The sequence below is a fragment of the Doryrhamphus excisus genome, unplaced genomic scaffold, assembly GCF_037039965.1.
Source record: "Doryrhamphus excisus strain RoL-2023G ecotype Guam unplaced genomic scaffold, RoL_Dexc_Guam_v1.1 HiC_scaffold_24, whole genome shotgun sequence".
In the NCBI taxonomy this organism is placed as follows: domain Eukaryota; kingdom Metazoa; phylum Chordata; class Actinopteri; order Syngnathiformes; family Syngnathidae; genus Doryrhamphus; species Doryrhamphus excisus.
This window is the reverse complement of record NW_027621862.1, coordinates 6,297,501-6,305,000: the sequence shown is the minus strand read 5'-3', so window position 1 is coordinate 6,305,000 and position 7,500 is coordinate 6,297,501. Positions and strand designations below refer to the sequence as shown.

At 52.0% G+C, this 7,500-nt stretch overlaps 14 non-coding genes and 20 pseudogenes across 14 annotated transcripts; all 34 read right to left on the bottom strand.

The window, feature by feature from the left end:
* Positions 1 to 40: 40 nt before the first annotated feature.
* LOC144895623 (5S ribosomal RNA) lies at positions 41 to 158 on the bottom strand. Its single transcript, XR_013626127.1, has one exon. It is a non-coding gene; the product is annotated as a 5S ribosomal RNA (ribosomal RNA).
* Positions 159 to 270: 112 nt separating this feature from the next.
* LOC144897292 (5S ribosomal RNA) lies at positions 271 to 389 on the bottom strand. The gene has a single exon (XR_013626862.1). It is a non-coding gene; the product is annotated as a 5S ribosomal RNA (ribosomal RNA).
* Positions 390 to 501: 112 nt separating this feature from the next.
* On the bottom strand, positions 502 to 610 carry LOC144895969 (5S ribosomal RNA; annotated as a pseudogene).
* Positions 611 to 722: 112 nt separating this feature from the next.
* LOC144896350 (5S ribosomal RNA) lies at positions 723 to 831 on the bottom strand (annotated as a pseudogene).
* A 112-nt stretch (positions 832 to 943) lies between these two features.
* Positions 944 to 1,062, bottom strand: LOC144895779 (5S ribosomal RNA). The gene has a single exon (XR_013626287.1). It is a non-coding gene; the product is annotated as a 5S ribosomal RNA (ribosomal RNA).
* Positions 1,063 to 1,174: 112 nt separating this feature from the next.
* Positions 1,175 to 1,283, bottom strand: LOC144896515 (5S ribosomal RNA; annotated as a pseudogene).
* Positions 1,284 to 1,395: 112 nt separating this feature from the next.
* LOC144896587 (5S ribosomal RNA) lies at positions 1,396 to 1,504 on the bottom strand (annotated as a pseudogene).
* Positions 1,505 to 1,616: 112 nt separating this feature from the next.
* Positions 1,617 to 1,725, bottom strand: LOC144896238 (5S ribosomal RNA; annotated as a pseudogene).
* Positions 1,726 to 1,837: 112 nt separating this feature from the next.
* Positions 1,838 to 1,956, bottom strand: LOC144896409 (5S ribosomal RNA). The gene has a single exon (XR_013626442.1). It is a non-coding gene; the product is annotated as a 5S ribosomal RNA (ribosomal RNA).
* Positions 1,957 to 2,068: 112 nt separating this feature from the next.
* On the bottom strand, positions 2,069 to 2,177 carry LOC144896539 (5S ribosomal RNA; annotated as a pseudogene).
* A 112-nt stretch (positions 2,178 to 2,289) lies between these two features.
* Positions 2,290 to 2,407, bottom strand: LOC144896039 (5S ribosomal RNA; annotated as a pseudogene).
* A 112-nt stretch (positions 2,408 to 2,519) lies between these two features.
* Positions 2,520 to 2,638, bottom strand: LOC144896398 (5S ribosomal RNA). The gene has a single exon (XR_013626440.1). It is a non-coding gene; the product is annotated as a 5S ribosomal RNA (ribosomal RNA).
* Positions 2,639 to 2,750: 112 nt separating this feature from the next.
* Positions 2,751 to 2,859, bottom strand: LOC144896538 (5S ribosomal RNA; annotated as a pseudogene).
* A 112-nt stretch (positions 2,860 to 2,971) lies between these two features.
* Positions 2,972 to 3,090, bottom strand: LOC144895858 (5S ribosomal RNA). Its single transcript, XR_013626364.1, has one exon. It is a non-coding gene; the product is annotated as a 5S ribosomal RNA (ribosomal RNA).
* Positions 3,091 to 3,202: 112 nt separating this feature from the next.
* LOC144895762 (5S ribosomal RNA) lies at positions 3,203 to 3,321 on the bottom strand. Its single transcript, XR_013626270.1, has one exon. It is a non-coding gene; the product is annotated as a 5S ribosomal RNA (ribosomal RNA).
* Positions 3,322 to 3,433: 112 nt separating this feature from the next.
* Positions 3,434 to 3,552, bottom strand: LOC144897101 (5S ribosomal RNA). Its single transcript, XR_013626671.1, has one exon. It is a non-coding gene; the product is annotated as a 5S ribosomal RNA (ribosomal RNA).
* A 112-nt stretch (positions 3,553 to 3,664) lies between these two features.
* Positions 3,665 to 3,773, bottom strand: LOC144896293 (5S ribosomal RNA; annotated as a pseudogene).
* A 112-nt stretch (positions 3,774 to 3,885) lies between these two features.
* LOC144896586 (5S ribosomal RNA) lies at positions 3,886 to 3,994 on the bottom strand (annotated as a pseudogene).
* Positions 3,995 to 4,106: 112 nt separating this feature from the next.
* LOC144896237 (5S ribosomal RNA) lies at positions 4,107 to 4,215 on the bottom strand (annotated as a pseudogene).
* Positions 4,216 to 4,327: 112 nt separating this feature from the next.
* Positions 4,328 to 4,446, bottom strand: LOC144896387 (5S ribosomal RNA). Its single transcript, XR_013626439.1, has one exon. It is a non-coding gene; the product is annotated as a 5S ribosomal RNA (ribosomal RNA).
* Positions 4,447 to 4,558: 112 nt separating this feature from the next.
* LOC144896537 (5S ribosomal RNA) lies at positions 4,559 to 4,667 on the bottom strand (annotated as a pseudogene).
* A 112-nt stretch (positions 4,668 to 4,779) lies between these two features.
* On the bottom strand, positions 4,780 to 4,897 carry LOC144896470 (5S ribosomal RNA; annotated as a pseudogene).
* A 112-nt stretch (positions 4,898 to 5,009) lies between these two features.
* Positions 5,010 to 5,128, bottom strand: LOC144896376 (5S ribosomal RNA). Its single transcript, XR_013626438.1, has one exon. It is a non-coding gene; the product is annotated as a 5S ribosomal RNA (ribosomal RNA).
* A 112-nt stretch (positions 5,129 to 5,240) lies between these two features.
* LOC144896536 (5S ribosomal RNA) lies at positions 5,241 to 5,349 on the bottom strand (annotated as a pseudogene).
* A 112-nt stretch (positions 5,350 to 5,461) lies between these two features.
* Positions 5,462 to 5,580, bottom strand: LOC144895857 (5S ribosomal RNA). Its single transcript, XR_013626363.1, has one exon. It is a non-coding gene; the product is annotated as a 5S ribosomal RNA (ribosomal RNA).
* Positions 5,581 to 5,692: 112 nt separating this feature from the next.
* LOC144895761 (5S ribosomal RNA) lies at positions 5,693 to 5,811 on the bottom strand. The gene has a single exon (XR_013626269.1). It is a non-coding gene; the product is annotated as a 5S ribosomal RNA (ribosomal RNA).
* A 112-nt stretch (positions 5,812 to 5,923) lies between these two features.
* On the bottom strand, positions 5,924 to 6,032 carry LOC144896347 (5S ribosomal RNA; annotated as a pseudogene).
* Positions 6,033 to 6,144: 112 nt separating this feature from the next.
* Positions 6,145 to 6,253, bottom strand: LOC144896689 (5S ribosomal RNA; annotated as a pseudogene).
* Positions 6,254 to 6,365: 112 nt separating this feature from the next.
* LOC144896843 (5S ribosomal RNA) lies at positions 6,366 to 6,474 on the bottom strand (annotated as a pseudogene).
* A 111-nt stretch (positions 6,475 to 6,585) lies between these two features.
* LOC144895594 (5S ribosomal RNA) lies at positions 6,586 to 6,704 on the bottom strand. The gene has a single exon (XR_013626098.1). It is a non-coding gene; the product is annotated as a 5S ribosomal RNA (ribosomal RNA).
* A 112-nt stretch (positions 6,705 to 6,816) lies between these two features.
* Positions 6,817 to 6,935, bottom strand: LOC144896801 (5S ribosomal RNA). The gene has a single exon (XR_013626483.1). It is a non-coding gene; the product is annotated as a 5S ribosomal RNA (ribosomal RNA).
* Positions 6,936 to 7,047: 112 nt separating this feature from the next.
* On the bottom strand, positions 7,048 to 7,156 carry LOC144896289 (5S ribosomal RNA; annotated as a pseudogene).
* Positions 7,157 to 7,268: 112 nt separating this feature from the next.
* On the bottom strand, positions 7,269 to 7,377 carry LOC144896822 (5S ribosomal RNA; annotated as a pseudogene).
* Positions 7,378 to 7,489: 112 nt separating this feature from the next.
* The window catches only part of LOC144896010 (5S ribosomal RNA), a 119-nt pseudogene continuing 108 nt past the window's right edge, over positions 7,490 to 7,500 (bottom strand).

Below are 7,500 nucleotides of genomic sequence, written 5' to 3'. Positions count from 1 at the left end.
CAGCGCCCTCTGCTGTCAGGCAAGAGCAGAAACCATTAAAAGCTTACAGCACCTGGTATTCCCAGGCGGTCTCCCATTCAAGTACTCACCAGGCCCGTCCCTGCTTAGCTTCCGAGATCTGACGAGATCGGCGTTTTCAGGGTAGTATGGCCGTAAGCTGCCAGGTCAAATGAAAATATCCTATTTGAAGGCGACGCAGGCCAAACTAGACTCCAGCAAAAAGTGTCAAACAGCGCCCTCTGCTGTCAGGCAAGAGCAGAAACCATAAAAAGCTTACAGCACCTGGTATTCCCAGGCGGTCTCCCATCCAAGTACTAACCAGGCCCTCCCCTGTTTAGCTTCCGAGATCGGACGAGATCGGGCATTTTTAGGGTAGTATGGCCGTAAGCTGCCAGGTCAACTGAAAAGATCCTATTTGAAGGCGACGCAGGCCAAACTAGACTCTAGCAAAAAGTGTCAAACAGCGCCCTCTGCTGTCAGGCAAGAGCAGAAACCATAAAAAGCTTACAGCACCTGGTATTCCCAGGCGGTCTCCCATCCAAGTACTAACCAGGCCCGCCCCTTCTTAACTTCCGAGATCGGGCGTTTTCAGGGTAGTATGGCCGTAAGCTGCCAGGTCAACTGAAAAGATCCTATTTGAAGGCGACGCAGGCCAAACTAGACTCCAGCAAAAAGTGTCAAACAGCGCCCTCTGCTGTCAGGCAAGAGCAGAAACCATAAAAAGCTTACAGCAGCTGGTATTCCCAGGCGGTCTCCCATCCAAGTACTAACCAGGCCCGTCCCTGCTTTGCTTCCGAGATCGGGCGTTTTCAGGGTAGTATGGCCGTAAGCTGCCAGGTCAACTGAAAAGATCCTATTTGAAGGCGACGCAGGCCAAACTAGACTCCAGCAAAAAGTCTCAAACAGCGCCCTCTGCTGTCAGGCAAGAGCAGAAACCATTAAAAGCTTACAGCACCTGGTATTCCCAGGCGGTCTCCCATTCAAGTACTAACCAGGCCCGCCCCTGCTTAGCTTCCGAGATCGGACGAGATCGGGTGTTTTCAGGGTAGTATGGCCGTAAACTGCCAGGTCAACTGAAAAGATCCTATTTGAAGGCGACGCAGGCCAAACTAGACTCCAGCAGAAAGTGTCAAACAGCGCCCTCTGCTGTCAGGCAAGAGCAGAAGCCATAAAAAGCTTACAGCACCTGGTATTTCCAGGCGGTCTCCCATCCAAGTACTAACCAGGCACGCCCCTGCTTAACTTCCAAGATCGGGCGTTTTCAGGGTAGTATGGCCGTAAGCTGCCAGGTCAACTGAAAAGATCCTATTTGAAGGCGACGCAGGCCAAACTAGACTCCAGCAAAAAGTGTCAAACAGCGCCCTCTGCTGTCAGGCAAGAGCAGAAACTATAAAAAGCTTACAGCACCTGGTATTCCCAGGCGGTCTCCCATCCAAGTACTAACCAGGCCCGCCCCTGCATTGCTTCCGAGATCGGACATTTTCAGGGTAGTATGGCCGTAAGCTGCCAGGTCAACTGAAAAGATCCTATTAGAAGGCGACGCAGGCCAAACTAGACTCCAGCAAAAAGTGTCAAACAGCGCCCTCTGCTGTCAGGCAAGAGCAGAAACCATAAAAAGCTTACAGCACCTGGTATTCCCAGGCGGTCTCCCATCCAAGTACTAACAAGGCCCGCCCCTTCTTAACTTCCGAGATCGGGTGTTTTCAGGGTAGTATGGCCGTAAGCTGCCAGGTCAACTGAAATGATCCTATTTGAAGGCGACGCAGGCCAAACTAGACTCCAGCAAAAAGTGTCAAACAGCGCCCTCTGCTGTCAGGCAAGAGCAGAAACCATAAAAAGCTTACAGCACCTGGTATTCCCAGGCGGTCTCCCACCCAAGTACTAACCAGGCCCGCCCCTGCTTCGCTTCCGAGATCGGACGAGATCGGGCGTTTTCAGGGTAGTATGGCCGTAAGCTGCCAGGTCAACTGAAAAGATCCTATTTGAAGGCGACGCAGGCCAAACTAGACTCCAGCAAAAAGTGTCAAACAGCGCCCTCTGCTGTCAGGCAAGAGCAGAAACCATAAAAAGCTTACAGCACCTGGTATTCCCAGGCGGTCTCCCATCCAAGTACTAACCAGGCCCGCTCCTTCGTAACTTCCGAGATCGGGCGTTTTCAGGGTAGTATGGCCGTAAGCTGCCAGGTCAACTGAAAAGATCCTATTTGAAGGCGACGAAGGCCAAACTAGACTCCAGCAAAAAGTGTCAAACAGCGCCCTCTGCTGTCAGGCAAGAGCAGAAACCATAAAAAGCTTTCAGCACCTGGTATTCCCAGGCGGCCTCCCATCCAAGTACTAACCAGGCCCGCCCTTGCTTAGCTTCGAGATCAGACGAGATCGGGCGTTTTCAGGGTAGTATGGCCGTAAGCTGACAGGTCAACTGAAAAGATCCTATTTGAAGGCGACACAGGCCAAACTAGACTCCAGCAAAAAGTGTCAAACAGCGCCCTCTGCTGTCAGGCAAGAGCAGAAACCATAAAAAGCTTACAGCACCTGGTATTCCCAGGCGGTCTCCCACCCAAGTACTAACCAGGCCCGCCCCTGCTTCGCTTCCGAGATCGGACGAGATCGGGCGTTTTCAGGGTAGTATGGCCGTAAGCTGCCAGGTCAACTGAAAAGATCCTATTTGAAGGCGACGCAGGCCAAACTAGACTCCAGCAAAAAGTGTCAAACAGCGCCCTCTGCTGTCAGGCAAGAGCAGAAACCATAAAAAGCTTACAGCACCTGGTATTCCCAGGCGGTCTCCCATCCAAGTACTAACCAGGCCCGCTCCTTCGTAACTTCCGAGATCGGGCGTTTTCAGGGTAGTATGGCCGTAAGCTGCCAGGTCAACTGAAAAGATCCTATTTGAAGGCGACGAAGGCCAAACTAGACTCCAGCAAAAAGTGTCAAACAGCGCCCTCTGCTGTCAGGCAAGAGCAGAAACCATAAAAAGCTTTCAGCACCTGGTATTCCCAGGCGGCCTCCCATCCAAGTACTAACCAGGCCCGCACCTGCTTAGCTTCCGAGATCGGACAAGATCGGGCGTTTTCAGGGTAGTATGGCCGTAAGCTGCCAGGTCAACTGAAAAGATCCTATTTGAAGGTGACGCAGGCCAAACTAGACTCCAGCAAAAAGTGTCAAACAGCGCCCTCTGCTGTCAGGCAAGAGCAGAAACCATAATAAGCTTACAGCACCTGGTATTCATAGGCGGTCTCCCATCCAAGTACTAACCAGGCCCGGCCCTGCTTCGCTTCCGAGATCAGACATGATCAGGCGTTTTCAGGGTAGTATGGCCGTAAGCTGCCAGGTCAACTGAAAAGATCCTATTTGAAGGCGACGCAGGCCAAACTAGACTCCAGCAAAAAGTCTCAAACAGCGCCCTCTGCTGTCAGGCAAGAGCAGAAACCATTAAAAGCTTACAGCACCTGGTATTCCCAGGCAGTCTCCCATTCAAGTACTAACCAGGCCCGCCCCTGCTTAGCTTCCGAGATCGGACGAGATCGGGTGTTTTCAGGGTAGTATGGCCGTAAACTGCCAGGTCAACTGAAAAGATCCTATTTGAAGGCGACGCAGGCCAAACTAGACTCCAGCAGAAAGTGTCAAACAGCGCCCTCTGCTGTCAGGCAAGAGCAGAAGCCATAAAAAGCTTACAGCACCTGGTATTCCCAGGCGGTCTCCCATCCAAGTACTAACCAGGCACGCCCCTGCTTAACTTCCAAGATCGGGCGTTTTCAGGGTAGTATGGCCGTAAGCTGCCAGGTCAACTGAAAAGATCCTATTTGAAGGCGACGCAGGCCAAACTAGACTCCAGCAAAAAGTGTCAAACAGCGCCCTCTGCTGTCAGGCAAGAGCAGAAACTATAAAAAGCTTACAGCACCTGGTATTCCCAGGCGGTCTCCCATCCAAGTACTAACCAGGCCCGCCCCTGCATTGCTTCCGAGATCGGACATTTTCAGGGTAGTATGGCCGTAAGCTGCCAGGTCAACTGAAAAGATCCTATTAGAAGGCGACGCAGGCCAAACTAGACTCCAGCAAAAAGTGTCAAACAGCGCCCTCTGCTGTCAGGCAAGAGCAGAAACCATAAAAAGCTTACAGCACCTGGTATTCCCAGGCGGTCTCCCATCCAAGTACTAACAAGGCCCGCCCCTTCTTAACTTCCGAGATCGGGTGTTTTCAGGGTAGTATGGCCGTAAGCTGCCAGGTCAACTGAAATGATCCTATTTGAAGGCGACGCAGGCCAAACTAGACTCCAGCAAAAAGTGTCAAACAGCGCCCTCTGCTGTCAGGCAAGAGCAGAAACCATAAAAAGCTTACAGCACCTGGTATTCCCAGGCGGTCTCCCACCCAAGTACTAACCAGGCCCGCCCCTGCTTCGCTTCCGAGATCGGACGAGATCGGGCGTTTTCAGGGTAGTATGGCCGTAAGCTGCCAGGTCAACTGAAAAGATCCTATTTGAAGGCGACGCAGGCCAAACTAGACTCCAGCAAAAAGTGTCAAACAGCGCCCTCTGCTGTCAGGCAAGAGCAGAAACCATAAAAAGCTTACAGCACCTGGTATTCCCAGGCGGTCTCCCATCCAAGTACTAACCAGGCCCGCTCCTTCGTAACTTCCGAGATCGGGCGTTTTCAGGGTAGTATGGCCGTAAGCTGCCAGGTCAACTGAAAAGATCCTATTTGAAGGCGACGAAGGCCAAACTAGACTCCAGCAAAAAGTGTCAAACAGCGCCCTCTGCTGTCAGGCAAGAGCAGAAACCATAAAAAGCTTTCAGCACCTGGTATTCCCAGGCGGCCTCCCATCCAAGTACTAACCAGTCCCGCCCTTGCTTAGCTTCGAGATCAGACGAGATCGGGCGTTTTCAGGGTAGTATGGCCGTAAGCTGACAGGTCAACTGAAAAGATCCTATTTGAAGGCGACACAGGCCAAACTAGACTCCAGCAAAAAGTGTCAAACAGCGCCCTCTGCTGTCAGGCAAGAGCAGAAACCATAAAAAGCTTACAGCACCTGGTATTCCCAGGCGGTCTCCCACCCAAGTACTAACCAGGCCCGCCCCTGCTTCGCTTCCGAGATCGGACGAGATCGGGCGTTTTCAGGGTAGTATGGCCGTAAGCTGCCAGGTCAACTGAAAAGATCCTATTTGAAGGCGACGCAGGCCAAACTAGACTCCAGCAAAAAGTGTCAAACAGCGCCCTCTGCTGTCAGGCAAGAGCAGAAACCATAAAAAGCTTACAGCACCTGGTATTCCCAGGCGGTCTCCCATCCAAGTACTAACCAGGCCCGCTCCTTCGTAACTTCCGAGATCGGGCGTTTTCAGGGTAGTATGGCCGTAAGCTGCCAGGTCAACTGAAAAGATCCTATTTGAAGGCGACGAAGGCCAAACTAGACTCCAGCAAAAAGTGTCAAACAGCGCCCTCTGCTGTCAGGCAAGAGCAGAAACCATAAAAAGCTTTCAGCACCTGGTATTCCCAGGCGGCCTCCCATCCAAGTACTAACCAGGCCCGCACCTGCTTAGCTTCCGAGATCGGACAAGATCGGGCGTTTTCAGGGTAGTATGGCCGTAAGCTGCCAGGTCAACTGAAAAGATCCTATTTGAAGGTGACGCAGGCCAAACTAGACTCCAGCAAAAAGTGTCAAACAGCGCCCTCTGCTGTCAGGCAAGAGCAGAAACCATAATAAGCTTACAGCACCTGGTATTCATAGGCGGTCTCCCATCCAAGTACTAACCAGGCCCGGCCCTGCTTCGCTTCCGAGATCAGACATGATCAGGCGTTTTCAGGGTAGTATGGCCGTAAGCTGCCAGGTCAACTGAAAAGATCCTATTTGAAGGCGACGCAGGCCAAACTAGACTCCAGCAAAAAGTGTCAAACAGCGCCCTCTGCTGTCAGGCAAGAGCAGAAACCATAAAAAGCTTACAGCACCTGGTATTCCCAGGCGGTCTTCCATCCAAGTACTAACCAGGCCCGCTCCTTCTTAACTTCCGAGATCGGGTGTTTTCAGGGTAGTATGGCCGTAAGCTGCCAGGTCTACTGAAAAGATCCTATTTGAAGGCGACGCAGGCCAAACTAGACTCCAGCAAATAGTTTCAAACAGCGCCCTCTGCTGTCAGGCAAGAGCAGAAACCATAAAAAGCTTACAGCACCTGGCATTCCCAGGCGGTCTCCCATCCAAGTACTAACCAGGCCCGCCCCTGCTTTGCTTCCGAGATGAGACGTTTTCAGGGTAGTATGGCCGTAAGCTGCCAGGTCAACTGAAAAGATCCTATTTGAAGGCGACGCAGGCCAAACTAGACTCCAGCAAAAAGTGTCAAACAGGGCCCTCTGCTGTCAGGCAAGAGCAGGAACCATAAAAATCTTACAGCACCTGGTATTCCCAGGCGGTCTCCCATCCAAGTACTAACCAGGCCCGCCCCTTCTTAACTTCCCAGATCGGGCCTTTTCAGGGTAGTATGGCCGTAAGCTGACAGGTCAACTGAAAAGATCCTATTTGAAAGCGACACAGGCCAAACTAGACTCCAGCAAAAAGTGTCAAACAGCGCCCTCTGCTGTCAGGCAAGAGCAGAAACCATAAAAACTTACAGCACCTGGTATTCCCAGGCGGTCTCCCATCCAAGTACTAACCAGGCCCGCACCTGCTTAGCTTCCGAGATCGGACAAGATCGGGCGTTTTCAGGGTAGTATGGCCGTAAGCTGCCAGGTCAACTGAAAAGATCCTATTTGAAGGTGACGCAGGCCAAACTAGACTCCAGCAAAAAGTGTCAAACAGCGCCCTCTGCTGTCAGGCAAGAGCAGAAACCATAATAAGCTTACAGCACCTGGTATTCCCAGGCGGTCTCCCATTCAAGTACTAACCAGGCCCGCCCCTGCTTAGCTTCCGAGATCGGACGAGATCGGGTGTTTTCAGGGTAGTATGGCCCTAAGCTGCCAGGTCAACTGAAAAGATCCTATTTGAAGGCGACGCAGGCCAAACTAGACTCCAGCAAAAAGTGTCAAACAGCGCCCTCTGCTGTCAGGCAAGAGCAGAAACCATAAAAAGCTTACAGCACCTGGTATTCCCAGGCGGTCTCCCATCCAAGTACTAACCAGGCCCGCCCCTGCTTCGCTTCCGAGATCGGACATTTTCAGGGTAGTATGGCCGTAAGCTGCCAGGTCAACTGAAAAGATCCTATTTGAAGGCGACGCAGGCCAAACTAGACTCCAGCAAAAAGTGTCAAACAGCGCCCTCTGCTGTCAGGCAGGAACAGAAACCATTAAAAGCTTACAGCACCTGGTATTCCCAGGCGGTCTCCCATCCAAGTACTAACCAGGCCCGCCCTTGCATTGCTTCCGAGATCGGACATTTTCAGGGTAGTATGGCCGCAAGCTACCAGATCAACTGAAAAGATCCTATTTGAAGGCGACGCAGGCCAAACTAGACTCCAGCAAAAAGTGTCAAACAGCGCCCTCTGCTGTCAGGCAAGAGCAGAAACCATAAAAAGCTTACAGCA